Raw genomic sequence first — 15,627 nt, 5'->3', positions numbered from 1 at the left:
CCATTATCCAGCATTTAACAATCATGGGGACATGCATTCAACACCCCTATTCTCATACTAAGGCTTACTGCAAGGCTCTTGACTGCCTCCTGAATCCTTTTACTAAGTAATAGCATGTCCTCCACTGGTGTAGAAGCCAAGAGGGTGATTGAAGTTAAAAGATATACTGGAAAAATCATGTTTGTCCTACAATATGTTGCCTAGAGTTCAAAATATATCTGCAATGTGTATGGGATGGCATATGTGTATGGAGTTGTGTGTATGGGATAGCAAGCTGTGTCATGTATGATGCCTTAATGTTCACACACACTTGGATGTGCACTAGAGATTAAGATGCATCAGTTCTGCACAGGGGCGTATCTATGGGTAGGGCAGGCAGGGCACGTGCCCTGGGCGCCACTTGAAGGGGGGCGCCATTTTGTAAAATTAATTTTTTTAAAAAAAATGGCTGCCAAAAACAAAATGGCCACCATGCATGCTCAAATGGCCTCTTTGAGGCCCTAGGTCATGCCAGGCCTTGCAGAGGCCATTTGAGCATGCACGGTGGCCATTTTGTTTTCAGTGGCCATTTAAAAAAAAGATTTTTAAAAATGGCCACTGCACATGCTCAAATGGTCCCTGCGGGGCCCTAGAGGCCAGTTGGGGGAGGAGGAACCTTTGCAAACCCCCCAGCCTTTAGGAAGCCCCCCGAAGGGGCTACAGGTAAAAAAATAATAATATATAATATAAGTCACTGTACACATATTCAGATTGGCACTATGTACAGAGAATCAGGGCTTGTGAATACTGAGCTGATGCTTATGAGCTAGGATTGTATTCATTTGCTCTTACTTTGCTTCTTGTGATAAGTGAGTTAAATGTGATGTCTTGCTAATATGGCTATTAATGGTGAGTTTGTCTTTGAATCAGTGTGAAATCCTTAATATTAAGGCCCACTGGGAGTTTCTTGCTCTCTTTCTCTCATTTTAACTGTCTTTCTGAAAGACTAGAATATATTCCAAGCAGTGACACAGTTTACTCTGCATATCCTTTAATTATTTACAGAGTATCTGGGAAAAGTCAAATTCTCCATTGATTTTTAAAACTTATGTAGTGGTGATGCTAAAATACATAGTAGAGAATTAGACAGGCACTTCTGTTTAGTTTTCCAAGTACACCTCCACATAGTATTTGGGTATTTCATGAGCCCCAGCATACTGAAATTTGTAGTTTTCCAGCATTTTTTGATCTGGCTAAGTCCACTGCTAAAATAGTTTTTGAAATATTAAAAGATTAACGAGCCTGACTTGTATTTTTCAGCTGATATTATGGTAAAGTTATCTGAAAGATGGGTGTCAGATGCTTGGACAGGGGGCGCAATTTCAGTGTTTGCCCTAGGCGCTATTTTCCCTAGATACACCTCTGGTTCTGCACTCTGTTTTAGAGGCTCTCTGGGGAGGGCGCTGAACCCTAAAGAATATTTAAAAGACATCTTCAAAATAAGGATAACACAGGGACCAGGACCCAAAACCCAGGACTGTTCAGTGCAAATAGGCACAGCTGGAGATATGGTGTGTGTGTGTGTGTGTGTGTGTGTGTGTATGAACATGTGTCATTTGGTCTGCAGAAACGAGTTTAATGTTGAACCTTTCTTGACCTGTCATTGCTTTCCTGCCTCATCAGCTCCCCCACCCCTGCCGCCTCCACCCACCCAAACCAGTGTGTGACTTCAGGGCAGCCATATGGAAAAGAAGAGGCAAAATCATCAAGCAGGGATCCCTTGGCTGCAGAAGGAGGGACAAAGAGCCTGAGCTAGTAAGTGGCAGTATGCAAGGAGTACAGAGTGGCTGTTTTGCTCATTTGTTAACTCTGGCTGCCAGTTTTCGGTTATGTTGAAACTGCTAGAAAGATAAATGCCATGTTTTGAATTATCAGGGCTTGAATTATCTGCTTTTCAATGTCTGCTATACGTTGTTTTATAGGCCCTTTAGCAGCATCAAGGCCCAGAGGCATTAGAAACTGAGGGGGAAATCCATGTTTGCCCAACATATAATAGCGTCGTTTACTCCAGCTAGATTGGAAATCGTCTTCCAAAACAAGGGGGCTAGTTCTTTAGGACAGAGAATGATTTTAATCCAAAGGTTAAATACATGCATCCAAACCTTAGCCTCCACTCTTGTTAGGCCGGCCTCCTGCTGTAGAATGACATTGAGCATGCATCTGGGGGACCTCAAATGTTTATGTGTTCGTCATCTTGAATTGGTGTGGATGACATCATCACAAACTACCCCGTTGAGTGTCCCTAGGTGTCCCTACAACTATAACCTATTTGGCTCAAACTGGTCCAGGCATTGTGTTGTTGATAGGGGATACACATGGACACACAAACAGGGGGACACACACAGGGACACACACACACACACACACACACACACACACAGACGTGGGGGACACACAGACATGGACACATGCATATACATGGGGAAACACAGATGGGGGACACAAACACAGGGACACACACGGACAGACACACACATGGACAGACACACTCAGAGATGAGGATACGGACAAGACACATGGACACACATATGGGCCTGGACAGACGGAAAGACATATATACACATGCACACACACAGACACACACACATGGACACACACAGACAGGCATATGGACACATACACATGGACACACACAGACGGACACATACATTAATGGGGACACAGACAAACAGACATGGAGACGTGCAGATACATGGATACAGGCAGAAATTGACACATAGAGATGGACATGGACACACACAAACAGACACATGGACATGGACACGGACACACATATGGACACACACATGGACACACACACACATGGAAGGACACACACAGATGGGGACACAGACAAATGGACATGGACACACACACAGACATGGACACACACACAGACACGGACACACATATGGACACAGACACAGACACATAGACACACACATATGGACACACATGGAAGGACACACACAGAGATGGGGACACAGACAAATGGACATGGACACACAGACATACACATGGACACACACATTGACAGACACACACGAACATACACACAGATGGGGACACACACAGAGACATATACAGACACATGAACACACACTTGGACATGGACATACACGGACACATGGACATGGACACACACAAGGACATGGACACACGCAGACACACCAACACATGGACATGCAGACACTGACACACACGGGCATGCATGGACACACACAGACGCACACATACACACATATGGACATGGACACAGACACGCAGACACACAGGCATGTACACACAGAGACACACGGACATGGACATTTGGACATGGACACACACACACAGAATGCCGGGTGATCTCATAAGCCTATTGGAAAGTAGGCTAAAAATGGCTTCATAGCACTGGAAAAGGTACAGCCAAGGACATCTAACGGTCAAGAGCTTGGAATACCTTCCCTACAAAGAATGGCTTACACGTTTGAAATTGTTTATCTGAAGGAGCCAGGGAGGAAGAAATGTAAGGGTTTACAAAATTACTAGTCAAAAGCTCACCATGAATATTAGCTGGGTGAAAGGCTGCATAGAGTGAGGTTGAAACTCCCTTGACTCCTTTCTTGCTGCAGCCTCAGTTAACTTCAGATCCAGGTAGGCTCCTCCTTGTCTTTCCTGGCTTCCCATGTAAATGGTGAACATATATCAGGATTTGTACCAACATTCTGTACACATCCAGATTGTGTACACCCATACAAATGTATCCATGCATAATGCGCAGGCTGCCCTGCTATGTGCACACAGGGTATGAGTTCTTTTAGAAGGTAAATGGTGGGGGGGATGCAAGACTCACATAATATAGTACAGAAACAATGAAATGGAAGGAACTGTAATGTTCTGGCACAGACTCTGCCTAAAATAACAGTTTGCGGGGGGGAAGATGAGGCTTCCTACTCATTGCATTAACAAGGAAGTCACAGCTGATCTGTCACTAATATTTTATAAGCTTTCAGTGAGATGAATGATATATCAGTCACTTCTTATTACATGGCTCTGTGAGATAATTATATCTGTTGAGAATAGATGCTTTGCTCACCTCGACTCATTCAGCAGAAAAAACAGTTCCATACCCAGCAGGAAAGTTCATTCCTGAGGGCACTTCCAGATGGGATGTTGTTTAGTCTGGGATTGTCACACTTTGTTCACTCACTCTTTACGGGGGTTTACATGACATTGTCATCCATCTGTTGTCAACTTGTACTTTCCGCTTACTGAAACTGTGATATTTATCAACAGACCCAACTTTCCTAAGAACAGCAGTGCACTACTGTTTGTGCTACTGTCCAGTCTTTCTTGAGGTGTGCTTCTGAAGTGTTTAGTGGTATTTAGAGGAGGTGACCCCACTGCTACACCTCTCCACTTCTGTGTCTCTGCACACATTTGCCATTCCATTTCTGGTTTCCACCTTTAGAAGGTATATATATATTTTTAAATGTGATTTTTAAAACCACACTCCCCTCATCTGCATTTTTACTTCTTTTTTAAAAAAAAGTCATGGTTTGCAAAACATGATTCCTGTGGGCAGTTGTCCTACTTCCAAGATGTGTCTCTAATGCCACTCTGCGCTTGGAGACAGGCCTGATCAAAGTGGAGGAGCCAGGTTGTGGGTGGCCATTCTCACTATTGGCTCAGACCTTTCTCCCTGTTGGTCTTGCTCCCTTAACCTTATGTGACAACGACCAATCTAAATGGAAATGGTCAACTGAGACAAAAATAGCATCCTTGAGCCTTTCCCTCTTGATTCTACTTAATATGGGCTATGATCAGGCCAAAGCTTCTATCAAACAGCGTATAATGGACATAGAGCTCCAAACCGATTTAAGCGGGGCCCTGAATTTTTTCATCAGTGAAGGTCTTACATATTTACCCTCCCTGGCATCATATCTTACTCAATTGGAAGTCCCAAAACATAGGAAGGCATTCACCTGGGCACATTGCCACACCCTCCCTTCAGCTGTGCTAGAAGGCTGCTTGCAGAACGACAATGCCCCTGCAGCTCCAGGCAGACTGAAACAGCTCTGCATGTCCTACTTCACTGTTTGTATTACAGAGACATTCACTCTTCCTTTATCCACCCATTGCTATGCAAGTACCCAGGATGTTCGAGTCATATCTATGTCTCTGTGCTGCTTTCTGACTCAAAGCCCTCTATTACCTACCACATTGCCAGGTTCTGTGTGGCACTGTCCAAAATCCGTCTGGCACTGGTGGGTCTAAGCAGCCCTAGTCTGACCTCCTGCTGGCTCTTGCATGTTATAATGCATTCACCCAACACAACGCACCATCTGAAAGACTTACGCTCCTCCCAATTTTTTGTGCTATAGCTTTGCACTCTTTATATATAGTTATATAGTCTCACTGTATTTATCACTTAGGCTTTTATGCAATTACCTTTTTGTGCCTTTTATCCCTTTTAATCCTTTTTAATGTCTTTTATACCTTTATGTCTTGTATGCCTTTTAATGTTATTTTATGCTTTTTAATGTCTTGTATGCCTTTTAATGTTATTTTATGCTTTTTAATGTTTCCTTAGGCCTTTAACACATCATTATGCATTATACTTTGCACTGTGTAATGACCCCCCTGTATTTTATGCTGGTCTATGACCGTAATTAAAATGATTGATTAATTGAACAAGAAGGCAAATTAAAATTAAACAACAAAAACAAACCAGAATTAAACATTCCCCCTCCTCGTTCCCATGTCATGGAGTTACCTTGCCCTTACAGAATTTGTGGTTATTTCTATGCTGCATGAAATGGAAGTCTGATCATTAAAAACCTCATTAATGAGGAGGGGAGACCCATTGGCAAAACAGTGCTCCCCATCTTCTATGTTGGTGTGGAAGCTCAACTGCAATTCCAGATGTTGCATTATAGAGAGGCAACCATTGGGTAGCATTAACATAGGAACCTGCCATATACTGAGTCAGACCATAGATCCATCTAGCTCAGTTTTGTCTACACAAACTGGCAGCAGCTTCTCCAAGGTTGCAGGAAGGAATCTCTCTCAGCCCTCCCTTGGAGAAGCCAGGGAGCAGGAGGGAACTTGCAACCTTCTGCTGGTCCCAGAGTGGCTCCATCCCTAAGGGGAATATCTTACAGTGCTCACAGATCAAGTCTCCCATTCATATGCAACCAGGGCAGACCCTGCTTAGCTAAGGAGAAAAGAAATGCTTGCTACCACAAGATCAGCTCTCTCCTGGCATTGCCTCTCTGTTCAAATCGTCTTGGGCTAACTCTGTGCTCCAAAGATATTTTTCTGAAGACAGCTTCTGAAGATTGTTCTACAAAATGTTGTTCTTTGCTTGGGGCATCCATGTAAAATGCATTGCAATATTCTGTGGTCTAGAATGAGTTCCAGTGCATACTCACATTGGGGGAAGAGGCAGACTGCATGCCAGAGGAATGGCATGTTGCTTGCGTTCAGAAATCCATGCATTATATTAAGCTATGGAATATGATCCATCAAGCACTGGTGTGCATTTTGATGGATTTTCCAGGTCCTGGGAAAACCAAAATGCTGTCCCCCCACTGCCCTTCTGGAATTTGTTGCCCCAAACAAATGCTTCTTTTTCTTTGATAGCAAGCTGCTCTTCCTGCCTCTAAGCAGGAAGCAGCAGGTAATACACAGAGGCTAGTGATTTAATTATTGCCAAGCATGCATAAGCCTGTGTTGATTATGCTAACTTGCCTTTGCGGAGAGAAGAATAATGATTGGCAGCTGGAACCCTACGGGCTAAGTTCATTCTGCTACTGCCACATCATAGCAGCCGGGCCAGAAGCCCCAGGACACCTGATCTTGCCTATGGGCAGCTGCTAGGCAACTGCCTACATTCTTCCCTGCTACGAGATGATTTCCAGTTCTATAATTACACAATTACATATTAACAGACCTCCCATTCATTTTATCAGCTTGGAACCTATAACATTTGTTGGCTCAGCTTGTGCAAGACAACAACTCAGTGGTGAGTGAGGATGAGTCATCCAAAAGAGGGATGTGGGAATGGTGGAGTCAGTAGGGCTCTCCAGAGTCAGCATTCTGCTATTCCCAAGTGCAAGGGGAGAGTGTGGCTGATCGCCTCTAGCTTCTGCACTGTTATAATAATACCCTGTTTTGTTAAGAGAGACATGCAATGCAGCTTACAAAAATAAAATACAATCCAAAATAAATGATAAAATTACAAAGCAGAGATAAAAATAATAAAATCATAACATTAATATGACATATCATTTAAAAGCACGACAGTCTTTAAAAGCAGCAGATCATTAACATTAAAAGTCTGTTGAATTTTAAAAAAATATATTCAAAACACACTTAGAAACATACAAGGAAGGTGCTTAGCAGTTCCCCACAGGGAAGGCATTCCAGTGTTTTGGCATCACCACTGGAAAGGCATTTGTCAAATCTCATGTGCTGATAGAAGATATCAAAGCTGATCTTGAAAAACAGTATTTAATTAAAAGCCTGGGTGAACAGATGTGTCAGAGATGGAGAGGCTCTTATTTCAGCTGGGAGTGCATTCCAAACCTTTGGGCAGCAACAGAGAAGGCCGCTGAAGTACAAGGCACTGGTCAATTGTGGACTGTCCCTCCCTGAATCTTGCTTGCTCCTCCGCCAGGATGTTTTCTTGTTCCAGCCAGTCCCTTAGTTTCCAGTATAGATGTCTAGCATAGAGTTTACTGACTGTGCTGAGCAGGCTGATAGGTCTATAATTGGCTGGGCCTTCCTTCCTGCCTTTTTAAAAGATGGGAACTATGACTGCGAGCCTGCAGTCCTCAGGGATGCCTATCAATGGATGTGAACAGTGCAATCAGAATGAGAGCCCACTATGCTGAGCTTTGATCAGCTCAGCAGGATTTAGGTCATTGCCAGGAGCCTTCCTGGGTCTAAGCTGGGAGATCAGGTCCATCATCTCAGCTGGCGCCACTGGTGGCCATTGGGGCAGGTCCTTTGCATCTTGCTGAGGGCATCCGTGGTCCTGCTCCTTTGTATAGTTTATTGAAGTGCTATTCTGGTGAGATGAAGCTGTTCAGGTGTGTCAGGCCAATACTAGGGTGGTCTGCAATCATGTGCCAAAATAGGGCCGAGTCTTTGGTTCTGACTGTTAGAAGAAGGTGTTTCATAGCATCCCTTATATTGTGTTTGAGAAGTTGCTTGTATTGCCTCTTCTGCTTGAGGAGGTCCTGCACAGTCACTAGGTTTGTGTCAGTCTTGTATGTGTTGTAGTTAGCGATGAGCTTTTTTTTTTTTTGGCTTCAACACATTTGGAGTTGAACCCAGGTTTAGGGGAATGCAGGTGCGGCTTGGGATGGCCATTGTTTCTGCAGATTAAGTACTTTTGTAGTTTCTGCCCTAGGTTGCTATAGCTTTTGAGGAGTAAGTTAGAGGAATCTGCAGAGAGCAGGGAAAGGCGAATTGATTGAAAGTGTTCTGAGGAGAGTTGTTCTCTTATTGCATTGCCCAGCTGATGCAGCATGCTCTTCCCACTGGTAGGATGTGAGGTTGCTAAAGAGCCTCTGTGTGGAGCTAGACAAAAACGGGTGTAATTTGACTTAGCGCACCTTTGAATGGTGTGCTAGGGGGAGTAGGTCTGCTTCAGGATTGGGCAGGCAGCATGGTTGGCATGCATATAAGGTGTCATCGTTGGGACCTATCCTGGCATTAAAGTCCCCTCCTACCACAATGTAGGCATTGGAGAAGGCGGAGAAGGTGGTCAGGCAGTGTTCCAGTTCATGCCACAGTTTCCTGACCTGAGATTTCCTTCTATACAGGGGTAGATAGATATTGATTACTAGTAAAATGCAGTGTCTGAAGCAGGTTGCCACCATAACATGTTGCTTGAATGGAGGAAGGCTTGTGGACGATGCACATAAGGTGGTAGAAACTAACACTCCCCATCCACCCTTGGGTCTGTCTTTGCCCGCACTGGCTTCTGCTCCCAGTGAGTGTGAGCTGTAACTGTTAAGTGCTAGGTCTGTGGATGTCCAGGTTTCCTGCACCATTATGATGTTATGTGTAGAAATATAGATTATGAAGGAGACATCCCTACAGTTGGAGTTCCAGCCAGCCACAGTTCCAACTAAAGAAATGCAGCTGGAGTTCCAGCCACGGAGTTCCAGCCAGCCACATTCCAAGTGAGGAAGGAAACCTTATGCTGGTCTTTTGGGTGTCAGTAGTGATATTGGCAGGAACCAGTATAGGGATTCCCAGTAAAGTTGGGTGCAGGGAGTCATACAGTTGGGGGAGGTAGTTTCTCGGGTGGGTTCTGCTGCAGCTAGTTCCAGCTGCAATAGGCAGAGACTGGAGTTTGTTATCATCATGATTCTGGTATGAAGATGGTGGAAGCATGGAATCTTGGGATCTCAGTTCAGGAGCCGCCAAATCTCTCTCTGAACATACAGACTCCACAGAGGAACCAGGCAGCTCCCACATCTCAGGCAAGCAAACTGGGGAGATTAGAGAGTGATGTCATCAAAATGAGGATCATTGGCAAACAACATTCCAGGGCCTCTAGCAGACAAGTTGGTGTCCCTGGGGTTTACTGCTGCATTTGGGGTGATAAGTATGATGTAGAGGCCTCTGGAGTAGCAGTTTCCTCTGGAATAGCAGTGTCTGTACATAGGGTCCAAAGCTCTTCAGCAGCAGTAGGAGGTTCACATAGTGATGTTATGAGCTGGGGCTGGGTTAGCTCAGGACCTCCTTCCTTTGGAGTTTTGTATCTATGAGAAGTATTTGAAGCTCTTCAGCACCAGGAGGTAGCATAGATAGGGCTCTCTTGAGTTGGGGCTGTAAAAGCTCTGGGGTATCCCCACTCCATAAATTAGCTGATGTTGGAGCCAGGGGCATACCTAGGTAATTTTGAAGCCTGGACCTGAAGGGCTTTAGAGGGCTCCCCCACTTGAGGGGACAAGTTAAATCTTTTTATTGGCACCTTTTAGCCATCCCCAAAGGTCTGCTGCTGCGTGGCAAGGACGGGGGTGCCAGGTTGGCCACTCAAGGGAAGACCAAGGTGGGGGAGGACAAGAGCTCCTTCCCTGAGCCCGCCTGCTTTCCAAATGACAGATCGGGCAGTTTTCGGGCCATTTCGGGTGCGTGTGCAGAGAGCCCCTAAATCCACCTCTGGTTGGGGCAGGAACTTCAGTGATGTCCAAATCGCTGTCTTCAAGCTCTAATTTTCATTTTGTCTGTGTCAAAATCAGAGAAATGAACCGATTGTTTCCTCCTGGGTCTGGAAGGGGTTGCAGCCTTACTAGAGTCAGTCCCTAGCAAGAAAGTCATCAGGTTGTACTCCAGGGAATTTATAAGGGCTCTGGCAGTTGCTTTAATGTGGCTCTTGGTCTTTGCTGCAGTTAGGGCTGAATGATGCTGTCTTTAAGCACTCTGTTGGGTCTAATGTTAAAGTTATGGAGAAGGTACCTCATCTGAAGAAGCTGGTGTGGGAGGGTGGGATACTGAAGGTGAGCAGGATTATCTTTAAACCTAGGCAGCTTGACAGAAATTGGATTGAGTCCAGGTCTACAGATCTGGGGTGGCAGTTTAAGAGTTGGCTCAGAGAGTTAGTAATCGCTTTATGATGTACCCATCTCCTGGCGTTAATAAGTTTCATTTCTATTTGTAGTAGCACCTGGGAGGTTTGAACTACACATGTTGAGTTAGATGAATGGGTTGTTTTTGGCAGTCCAGCATGTGTCCTGTGTGTGATTTTGGAGAGGTCCCAACTGGAGCTGAGGAGGGAGCTGTCTGGAGGTTGCTGGGGGCTATGTCTGGAGGTTTTGGTTTGTTTTGTTTGTCTCTTTGTTTATTTATCTCTCTATCAAATTTATACCCTGCCCAAACTTACATCTCTGGGCGGCCATAGACACAAATTGTATATTTGTGTAGCACAAATGCATCAAAGGCATGCCTGAGCTTATCTACTTTTGGTGAAATTGTGTTTAAATTCCCTAAAATTTACATGACCATTTGTGCTATAAGTAAACATGCATCTCCTAAATATTTTGATAGGGTTCTATAGGAGTTGCTGCAGGGACGTCTGGCTCTCTTAATTCCCCCATCTCTCTGCTCCAAGGGGTTTTCCGAGCCAGAGTTCTTAGATAGTGAAGGAGATGCCTGATGTAATTTAGTCTCCCTTGTAGCAGACTCCTTGGGGTGTGTGTGTGTGTGGGGGGCAATTATCTGTGCCCAGTGCTGTAAAATCTGTTCTTGGTAGGGAGTGTAAGGGTTGTACTCATGGCTCCATTGATGGGAAGGTAAGAGTTGATCCTCATCTGCTTCCCTAACTTGGCTGATAGGTCATTAGGACGGTTCCTAAAGTCCAGTTTTAAGGCAGGTGCTTGAGAATAGTGCTGCTAGCTAATTCCCATCTTGGCCCTCCCCCAATTAACAAATAATAGTAAAGGAAAGTAGGCCATTAGTTCTTACCAGAACTTCTTGTTTTACAAGAGCCCCTGGTGGCGCAGTGGTAAAACTGCCGCCCTGTAACCAGAAGGTTACAAGTTCGATCCTGACCAAGGGGCTTAAGGTTGACTCAGCCTTCCATCCTTCTGAGGTCGGTAAAATGAGTACCCAGAATGTTGGGGGGCAATATGCTAAATCACTGTAAACCACTTAGAGAGCTTCCAGCTATAGAGTGGTATATAAATGTAAGTGCTATTGCTACATGTAACCTGTTTTACATTGTATATTAAGGGTTGCCTCAAACCTTGAGATTTCTGAGGCAAGAACTGGTGATATTACAGGACAACCAATCCTTGAAAAATGAGGGGTACTGAGAGAGCCCAGCTGCTGTCCCCAAATGGCCTACGATTTTTTGCCACCACCTGAGAAAAAGAGAAGTAGCTGGAGAAACAGCTTCATTACTGCTGAGTTATCAACCCTAGTCTATTACAGTTTCGTAGGCTGGGGTCACGTAATATTGGTTATCGATCCTGGTTGAATGCTGGTTAAATGGAGTGGTTTGTCCAGGATTGCCCTGAAATTTTGGGTTTTCACAATCCGGTCAGTTGGCTTCACTAATCCTGATTAATTTTTTAACAAGGATTACAATCACGTTAAATTTATGAGGTTAAGATATGAGGTTTCATATTCTGCTTGTTTGGGGATACTATGGATTAGGGATGTGCAAACAGGCTCAGTGTTGAATGTCTTCGTTCGATGGTTTGGTTCGATGGTTCGAGGTTGAACCAAACCACCCCCTGTTCAGCCAGTTCCATGCACACCCAGCTCCATGCACACCAGCTGGTTCTGTGCACACCCCTACTATAGACCTCCGATATTTTAGTTTTGTTTTGAATAAGTTACGGCTTTGTTGTTAAATTATGATTATCTATTATTTTTGTTTAAAATGTTTCTCTTAGATTATGAAGATCTTAAATGTAGTTTCTCTTAGATTAGTAAGAGAATCTACTGGTTCTACTATGGGAAAATCGGGTGCTCCAGGCTGCCTTTCCACTGTGCCAGAGAGCTTGTGGACTTGACTTTCCATTTTCTTTTTCTGCATCTTCCATCACCACTGAGAAGGAGCAACCCACAGAGCAGGAGGGACGGTAAATGAACAGCACCATTCCCATTCTCCTTTCCCTGCCTCGCTAGGCAGTTCTTCACTTAGCCTGCCACCATATTAATCCCAGGTGCATGGGTTGGTTATTTGCCCACTTCTCCCGGGTTAATGGTCCGGGTGGAGAGGGGAGAGCGGGAAGACACCTGTGGCTCATTTACTGCCCCCCCTGCTCTGTCAATACTTCTGCCCTCTCTGCTCCTGCTGCTGAGATCTTCCTGAACTGATCCAGCATGAGTCTCTGGGGACTTGCATTCTGAACTGCCCAGCCCCTTCAGCCACTTCTATAACTCCTGGAAAAGCTTATCTGCCTCCTTCCACTCCAAGAAGGATGACCCCAAGATGGATGACCTTTGAAATCAATGTGCTCCAGCTACACCAACTTGGAGGAGTGCCATCCGGCACACATGATAAGGCCAAGCATGCACCAAGAGCACACCCATCTAGACACCACAGTCGGATGTTCCAACATGCTCTTGGGCATTCCTTAATCATGTGAGGGGCTGTCCATCTCAATCCTGTTTAAACAGCGTTTTGGAGAGAGGGGCAATTGAGATGAAATTCCCATCACACCATTAAGGGATGCGCATTGGGATATCTTCCTGAGACATTAGGGCAGGTACGTCCTCAGTACAACCTTGACTTCACTGCACATGCCAAGCAGCACTCCTCCAAGCTGGCCCTGTGAAGAGCTCCAAATGGTTCTCTCTGATCTGATATTATGACTGAACTGGCTTATAATCTGTTCTGATTTCCACCATTTTGAATAATTTGGTGTTGTCTGCAAACTTGGCCATCTCACAGTTCATCCCAGCTAATTTATGCACAAGTGCAGAGACACATGTTCTAATACATAACTTGGGGGAGGGGGACTTCTCTCCATTGTGAGTATTGCTATTTATTCTAGGAAAATTTGCACATAATATTTCCAGTTACCATTCAATTGTTTGCCCCCTGCTGGTCTTTAAACTCTACTTCAGTTATTTCCAAACTTCCTACTTGCAGGGAACATTTTCCATGCTGATCTTCCATGGAAGAGTGTGTCTTGCCTTTTAAAAGGAAAGATATTCTTGCAGGGCAAATGGGGGGGGGCAAGGAGTGGATTATTGTGTAATATGGAATGGACAAAATATAAGTTTTGGTTGTATTTATTTTATTTTTTTAAAAATTATTCACTTTGTACAGGATGTTGGCAAGAAAACTCTGAATAAAGGTGGGTTGCACCTTATCTGTATGGTAGATGCAAAGTCCAGCTTCTTAAAGTAACTCACTTAGTGTGAGGAAGGGACAAGCTGCAGTTAGTCATTAATATTCTGAGGGAAAGACATTCTGGACATGCTCAGGAGATATGCTGCTACTTAATATTCAGATTCCTCAAAGAATGCAATTTCCCAGGTGAGGGAAAGGCATTAATCATTTCTCTCTTTCATCTGTCTCTTTAGTTTTCTCTCCACAAATCCATCTCTGGCCCTGGGATGCCGAACTCCTCCTTTGGCCCTACATATGGTCATGTACAGGAGTAACTCTATTGTCATCTGTGAAATGTCGCAGAGAATGAACTATCTTTGCTTTCTCCAGTTCTTTCCAGTCTCCATGACCCCTGCCCTGATCACAAGTGTGGTCTCCTACAAGTGTGCTTCCAGTCCCTAAGTTCCTCTTCTCCATTCTCTGTGATTACCTTGCCAGACAACTCACCTATCTGCTTCCTTTGCAGATGCATTCCTTGCTTTTGTTCTGCTTTGCTTTTCATTTCCCCCTAAACTGAACAGTAGGGGCCTCTTTAGCAGTTGGCCAATGGGGCATGGGTCCCTCCTCAAATGAGAAGTCAGAGGCCCAAATCACATCAGCCACCTCCCTCCCCCATGACCTCTTCCAGAAAGAGGAAGAGGCTGTGGAGAGGCTGGTTTTGTGGTAGCAAGCATGACTTGTCCCCTTAGCTAAGCAGGGTCCGCCCTGGATGCATATAAATAGGAGACTTGATGTGTGAGCACTGCAAGATATTCCTCTTAGGGGATGGAGCCACTCTGGGAAGAGCAGAAGGTTCCAAGTTCCTTCTCAGGCATCTCCAAGATGGGGCTGAGAGAGCTTCCTGCCTGCAACCTTGGAGGAGCCGCTGCCAGTCTGTGTAGACAATACTGAGCTAGATGGACCTATGGTCTGACTCAGTATATGGCAGCTTCCTACGTTCCTATGTTCCTAAAGGACGTACAGCAGTGGAGGCACATGTACAGAGCATGGGATGGAGCACCTAACTTCACCTAGCTCTCTGCTGCTTCCACCTTCATAAGTATTGGGTTATAATATTATACTTATTATAGTATTATACTTTAAAAATATGTAACTATTCTTGGGGAAGGATTAATTTACCAAAAGTGGAAGCTATGGGTCTGGATCCAGGATCTTTTAAGTATCTAACAATGTCCCTGTTGACCCGTCTGGCCAAATCAAATGTTATTGTTGCCCAAAGGTAGAATGTTTCCTGCCATCTTATCAGATCTCTTGTAGAAAACATAACCCCAATCCAAGTGTTTTTCACAAAATAAGACTTAGTCCTTGATAGTAAGCCTCAGTCTCACAGTAACTTTGCTGGTTCTGTTTTTGATTGATGTTTGCAATCATATGCAGTTACTGTGGAATTAAATCCAATTCAAGTAAATGCAACTTACCTTAGTAAATGTGAATAGGATCCGGTTGTTTGGTTTCTTACTTAAACGGCAGGGCTGAGATCTGCTAATACATAGGCTGCAGCTTTGTGCACACTTCGATACTTGAGTCTTACTTGTATATATCTGAACCTCAGTGTTCTTCAGCTGTGTGAGGGGATTTTGTACTTAAGAATCCTTGTAAGACTTGCTGTTCCAACTGCAGGTTTTTTAAAAAACAAGCCACTGCCATGGATTCAATGGCTGGTGCTGTGCTAATTGCTTTGCTGTCCACCTCAGTGGCTGGCATACAGAGGAAAGACGCATTGGAGCAGTGCGAGGAGCAGGCGAACAGCACTTCCCAACTAA

This window comes from Hemicordylus capensis, chromosome 4 (assembly GCF_027244095.1).
Source record: "Hemicordylus capensis ecotype Gifberg chromosome 4, rHemCap1.1.pri, whole genome shotgun sequence".
Lineage (NCBI taxonomy): Eukaryota > Metazoa > Chordata > Lepidosauria > Squamata > Cordylidae > Hemicordylus > Hemicordylus capensis.
The sequence above is the reverse complement of the archived record's forward strand: the minus strand, read 5'-3'. Positions refer to the sequence as shown.